The 6,436-nt window shown below is 37.7% G+C and overlaps 1 pseudogene; it reads right to left on the minus strand.

Annotated features, from left to right (window-relative positions):
• Nucleotides 1–374: 374 nt before the first annotated feature.
• On the minus strand, nucleotides 375–4,006 carry LOC118999884 (importin subunit alpha-1-like; annotated as a pseudogene).
• Between the last annotated feature and the right edge of the window lie 2,430 nt (nucleotides 4,007–6,436).

A 6,436-nucleotide genomic window follows, 5' to 3' on the forward strand; every position in this document is an offset into this window, starting at 1 on the left:
CAACTGTCCAATTCCATAGTCTTTGCTCTCAACAACTAAAATTGTTCTAAAATCTTTTCTGAAATTTGTTTTAATTCTTAAATTTTAATTTCCAGAAGTTGATATATCTAATTAAAGTATTTTTTAGTGGTAGAACTTATTATTTATTTACAGGGCATGTAAGATATAAAATGTCACATAGAATAAGAAACCCATTGAGAGGAGAACTTTTATACAGTGTGTACAGTTCAGAACTGTTCAAGTACAGTTTCACTGTAAAAAGTGCTACAATAACAAGCCACATTTAAAAAGAGTTCTTAGGAGAGAAACAGTGAGGCAAACTTATACCAAACATAGTACACAACAACTGACATTTTATGCCTCAGTTGCACAATCTAAAAGTTAAAGGCCCCAGAAGTGCCATCCTGAACTTGGAACCTATAGCCATCAGAGGTAGTTTCTGGCACAACCTTTTGATCTTCCTCTTCCCCTACAGAGAACTACTTCTCAGTCAAGTTTAATGAAACTTTGTATACAGATTCGTGTTCATAGTTTTGTAGAGCTTTTATTTTATCTAAACCTCCGCATTATTCAACCATTATACTAAGTATCTCAGCTTCACCTCATTTCTCAGCAGTCTGGAAGACATTATAAATGGCACCCAGAACAACCAGAATGATTTTGGTATCTTTGACAGTTAAGAGGTTCATTATGCTACAATGAACAAGGTATACCATCTTTTTAACTGTTCTACCACGTGTACAGTTGGTCACAGCCCATACAGCTTCCTTTTGTGTTTTAAAATCTGCCTTAGGGAGAAAAACAGTGAGGAATGGAACTAATCCATGATTCACTACTTGCTGTATCTGATCCTGGGGGCCAGCTGTGATGTTTGACATTGCCCATGTACTTTCCTTCTGGATATCAGTCTTAGAGTGCATTAGCCGGCTGGGAAAGATGGCAAGGGCTCCCCCACCTATTACAGCCTGAGTCTGTTCATCTGTCCCTGTGACAATATGTCCTATGGCTCTTCATGCAGGAGTCATGGTTGGCAATTGAGTAGCTCCCAGGAGCTTCGCAAATTAGGGCACGGTTCCTGTTTTCAATCCACCCATTTGGACCAACAGTAAGGTAGAAAACGGGCCAGCAGCTACCTGCTAATAATACTTCTGGGTCATCATGATGCAGGAGATAAACCAAAGTAGAAAGAATCTGCTCAACAGTGTCTGATGGGCGTACAGGATTCTTGTTGTGACAAAGGTTTGACAGTGTCCAGGTAAGATTACATAAGTAACCACATGCTAAAGATGACATATCAGGAACTGCAACAAAAGCCAGCAGTGGATCAACTGCACCATACTTGATAACCAAGTCTCAGAAAACTGAGCCATCACCTGTGATGTTTCCTACAGCCCACAGGGCTCGTTCACTGATATGAGCATGGGGAGATGCCAACAGAGAAATGAATGCCAGGATGGCACCTCCATCTACTACACCCTTGGTCTGTTCCAGTGTCCCAGAAGCAATGTTAGTGAGAGCCCAGGCAGGTTCAAACTGAATGGGATTACAGTCCGTTCTGTCCAAGAACATAAATTTGGAAATCAAACCAGCCTGGATTATGCTGTCCTTGGGTGTCTCTTTTTGCCTAGAAAGCAGTTCCCCTGTAGCCTGAGTATCTTGGAGCTGGCTTTCCAAATTGTTGCTATTTATGCCTTAGACAGTGTCCTCAACAGACTAATTTATAGTGCCCTGGTTGTTGCACTTTTCCTGGAGTAGAGAAGTAGCATCATCAGGAAACAAGCCTACATTTCTCCTTTTCAGCATCTGTTAATCCTCCTTAGCTTTTCTCAGCTCCAGGTTAACTTCTATTCGCCAATATCTCATTTCTGTACTGTCTTTCCTCTTGTTCTTAAATCTGTTAAGGCAGGCAGCTGGTGACCTAGCATTGCCATTGGTGGCTACGGTTATGAGACAGAGGGAAATAGCTACACAGCTGGCTCAGGCTTTTCACAAGAGATGGTGCAAGGGCAGACAGGCTATGGTTCGGTAGCTTTGCAAATGTCCAACACTGATCAGCTCAAACACCATGTGGTCAAGTAATTAATTTTTAAACTCCCAATTGAATGATTAATCATGCACCTTTTGCCTATAGTCAGTTCACTACTCGCCAGTTTTCAAAAGCCTATTCCAAATGGAAAGGCAATGCCCAAGTGCTGTATGGCCATATGCTGTGATCTTTCTTGGAGTGGAGAAGCATTTTTCTTCTGTCAAAATGAAGCTAAAGTAAAAAGACAGGAAGGGAAAAGTTTGATTTGGGTTTCATTTATCTCAGGAGCTCTCTGACAATCTGCTGAGCTGCTGTTTTATGCAGTGAGACTTTGCAGACCATGTCAAGACAGCTTGCAGACAACTCATTTTTTATTTAGGAAATGTGTGCTTAATGGCTTCAGTGTCTGAAGTTCCTTTTGAATCAAATTTTGTAGTGTGCTTGCTTTGGTTCCATTTCATTTGAAAGTTGGCAGAAGAGGCATTGTGAATGAAAACTTTCCTTATTTATGTACTTTTCGCTGCACACAGAAGAGACAGAACATGAATTAATTATGACTCCATGTGAAACCAATACCTTGGTTACAGAAATCTTGATGTGTCTTAATGTACTTTATTATGATATTATATATGTAATGATTGTATTTTCACTATTTTTTAATTTACACAATGAACAAGAATAATTTATATTGGAGTGATTTAATGTGTTCTCTTTCAGGTGGGGGGGGTAAGTTTATCTTACGCCAGTGTTTGTTTTTTCATGTTAGCACTGAAGATACAGAGTTTACAGAGCCAGCATGTTTCAAATACAAAGATTAGTTTTTCTTTCACTTATTTTCACCATAAATTTGCAGTATTTATTAAAAGAATAATAATCACAGAATATTCATATTAATTATATAACCAGCGTCTGCTAAATACATATGGATGTCCACACTAATGCCAAATTCTATATGGATTTTATCTAAGCATCAATGCCTGTGAAATATTAGTAAATCCATCCCTTGCATCTTTTCTAAGACCCTCAAATGAGCTTTTGAAGTCAGTGAATCCTGAATTATAAATCATTTTTTCAGAAATATAATAGATAGGAAATGGTTTCAGATACATTTGGTATTAGTAATCATGGCTTTTCATGATCATTCAATTATGTGGATGAAATCTTACTTGGCAGAGGATATTTTCTTAGGGTAGTTGATGTGATTCCCTCACAGCAGGATCCCAAGTTTTGAATGCCTGATGTGAATGCTTTGATTTCTTTTCAAAGACAGGAAGAATCTTTTGCTATGTGCCATGCAGTTGTAAGCAAAAATGCAAAGATTTTAGGAAGTGGGTAATTGAGTTCTACTATCATAGGCATGTCTCATTTTATTGCACCATTAGGAACCATTACTCTACAGGCCAAGGAATCAATTTAAGGGTTGTACCAGTTGCTGAGTATGTCTTTTGACCAATGCTAAAGACCTCAGCAGATAAAAACATACTGCTTTGACCTGTTAGGGTTCAGTGACCTAACCTCTTTCCATCATTTCTGGCAAATAAGTGCCACTACTTTGTCCCTGATTTACTGAGACAACATCATCTTCATTTAATTCAGATCGTCCAGTTCAAGGCAGCAGTTCCCCCATCATACATGCACATGGAAAACAACACAAGTGAGCTCCTGAAAAATGTCAGTGCTCCCTTCATTTGTACATTTCTCAAAGTTTAGGAGAATGGACATCTACATGACCTCCCCAAAGGATATACTTAAGAAGTTGGTGAGTAGATCTTACATAAATCCATGTAGTGCTCTGATGTCTCTGAGCTTTTTGATAACTTTCTCTACATTATTCCATGGAAATGCTGCTATTTTAAGTTTATTTCCATATAGTCCAATTTTAGGTCCAGATATCAGAGAGTCGCAGAACAAACTCTTAAAGCGATTCCTATATACTCCAGTGAACACAGTGAATCCAGAATCTCTGCTTAGAGTGTCCATGTCGACTCACGCCAAATTAGATAGTACATTCCTTCCATTCTCACATTCCCTTGAGATCCATTCTCACACATATTCCTCAGGCATTTGTTGATGTAAATTGAAAAAAATCTTGCAAATCTTTAGGTGTTTATGACATTGTCTCATTGTTTACAATTTGTGTCTGACCCTCAGGAGCCTGCCAGATCTTAAGTCTGGCCATAGGTCTAGCAATGAGAGGTGGTAGGGGTAAGTCCTTAAAAAGATCAACAATCTCCTACAAGGCAACTATAATAGGGAAGACTCTTATAGCTTTTAAAGGTGAAAGAGATTAAACTCTGCAGACCAGATAGCAAGTCACACTTTTGCAATAGGAAAAAACTCAACTTAGTTTATGGGTTCAAGGTAACCTATTTCACTGGAATCTTCCATCAATCCCCAACTTAATTTTCAGTGTCCCAATCCTCTCTTACTGCTGCTCTAAATATTTTTAAAAGATACCTTATGAGATTGTACATTAAATTTGTATTGTAATTCAGACCCATGCAGAATTAGACTTTGGATTTCCTTTTCAAAAATCCACCCCACAGATACAAGAGTTAAGCGATTATTTTAGGGAAACTATTTAAACTGTCTGGTTCTATATCCTTGACCTGGAAATTTAAAGCTCTGAGGGCACCAATTTTTTTCCACAAGATCTTCCAGCATACTAAGAAGAAATAACTAGCCCATTTATACTCTTTATTTACACTAAAATGTTCTTTTGTAGTAAGTACTTGGCCATACAAAAAGACAAAACTTCTATAGCCACTATGGTATAGGTGTTCACAGGTGGGAATTTAACTGTTCTGTTACCAGTGATCTTTTACCACTGGTGAACAGTTCATCAATGCCTTTTAACTGATAGTACCAGAGAAGCAATTCCAGACTTTCGGTCCTAAAGTTTTGTAAGCTTAAAACCATTTCTGATACCAATAACTTTATCTATTTTGGCTTAATCAGGTCCACAGTGAACATTATGCAATTACACTTCACATAACTATAGAGGAGGCTAGGGAAGTAAAATTCTGAAAAATTAGTTGAAGAATCAAAGAATATTCACTAGTGAGTCCTGATACAATCGAATGAGCTGAAGCTTGAAGAGTGTGGAAGCCTGAAACATCTGGCTCTTGGAAAAGTTCTAGTGAGAGGAGCTAGTAAAGCTTTTCATAGGACCTTTACTTTCTGTGACTATCACTTTTGTGAGTTCATAATCAGTCATATTGTGGTGGGCTGAGCTGTTGTAGGTGAGGAAGATAGACGGTTGGAGGAATTCTAGACATGGTGTGGGCAAGAGCAAGGACAAAATGAACCCAGTCCCCAACCAAGCCAGTATTCATCATCTAACCCACAATGACCTTCAGAGCACAGCTGCAGCCTCACTTCGTCTCTCAACTATCATGCAATTTCACTTTTAGCCAAGATTGATCTGGTAGAACCCAAGGACAAAGAGTCTGGGAAATATAATTTCTAATGTAACCATGTTAACAACAGAATAATTTTGGATACTAGGTTAAGGGACTTTAGTATAAAGCAGAGACTGTGACAAACTTTTCAATATGAATTATTCATTTAATCTTTATAACAACTATGTAATTAGTGCTATGTTTATCTTGATGCTTTTACTTGAAAAATACCAAAACAAATATGATAATAAAATTACTCATGAATTCACCACGGATACATACAAACATAGAAAAAGAAAAGATATTACCTCCCTACCCCAATTCCACCTTCCACCTTCCACCTATGTGCCACCAACCTAAATATAACTACAGTCAGCCCCCACCATACCCATGGGCTCTATATGTCAACCAACTACAAATCAAAAATATTCTGAAAAAAATTCCAGAAAATTTATACCTAAACAATACAACAACTATTTGCATAGCATTTACATTGCACTAGGTATTGTAAGTAATCTAAACTGATTTAAAATATACAGAAGCGTGTATATAGGTTATCTGCAAGTACTATACCATTTATAGAAAGAACTTAAGCATCTGTAAATTTTGGTATCCTCAGGGGGTCCTGGAAGCAATCCCCTGGGATACATAGGGATAACTGTCGTGTTCACCACTTGTGGTATATCCTTTCTGACTCTTTTCTCTGCTTGTGAGAGAACAGGATTTTTAGAGAAATTTTGAGGGCTCGGTAAATAAAGAACCTCCCAGATTGTTTGTAATCTTCGGTGAGAGAATGGGAAAACATGAAATATGGTTGTGATGTAAATCCCAACGTGATGTAGGAACTCAGAACCTAATATAGTTTAATTTATAAAAATAGAGAAATGTGTGTTTTGTTTATACTTGTGTTTATAAACTAATATCTATCCTGATTCCTTCAGCTAGGATTCTTGCCCTAATTCCTTTCAACTCTCTTTTCCTGCTGAACAATATATATGGTAGAAATTAT

This window comes from Sturnira hondurensis, unplaced genomic scaffold (assembly GCF_014824575.4).
Source record: "Sturnira hondurensis isolate 20B ecotype Veracruz unplaced genomic scaffold, ASM1482457v3 Scaffold0015509, whole genome shotgun sequence".
Classification (NCBI taxonomy): domain Eukaryota; kingdom Metazoa; phylum Chordata; class Mammalia; order Chiroptera; family Phyllostomidae; genus Sturnira; species Sturnira hondurensis.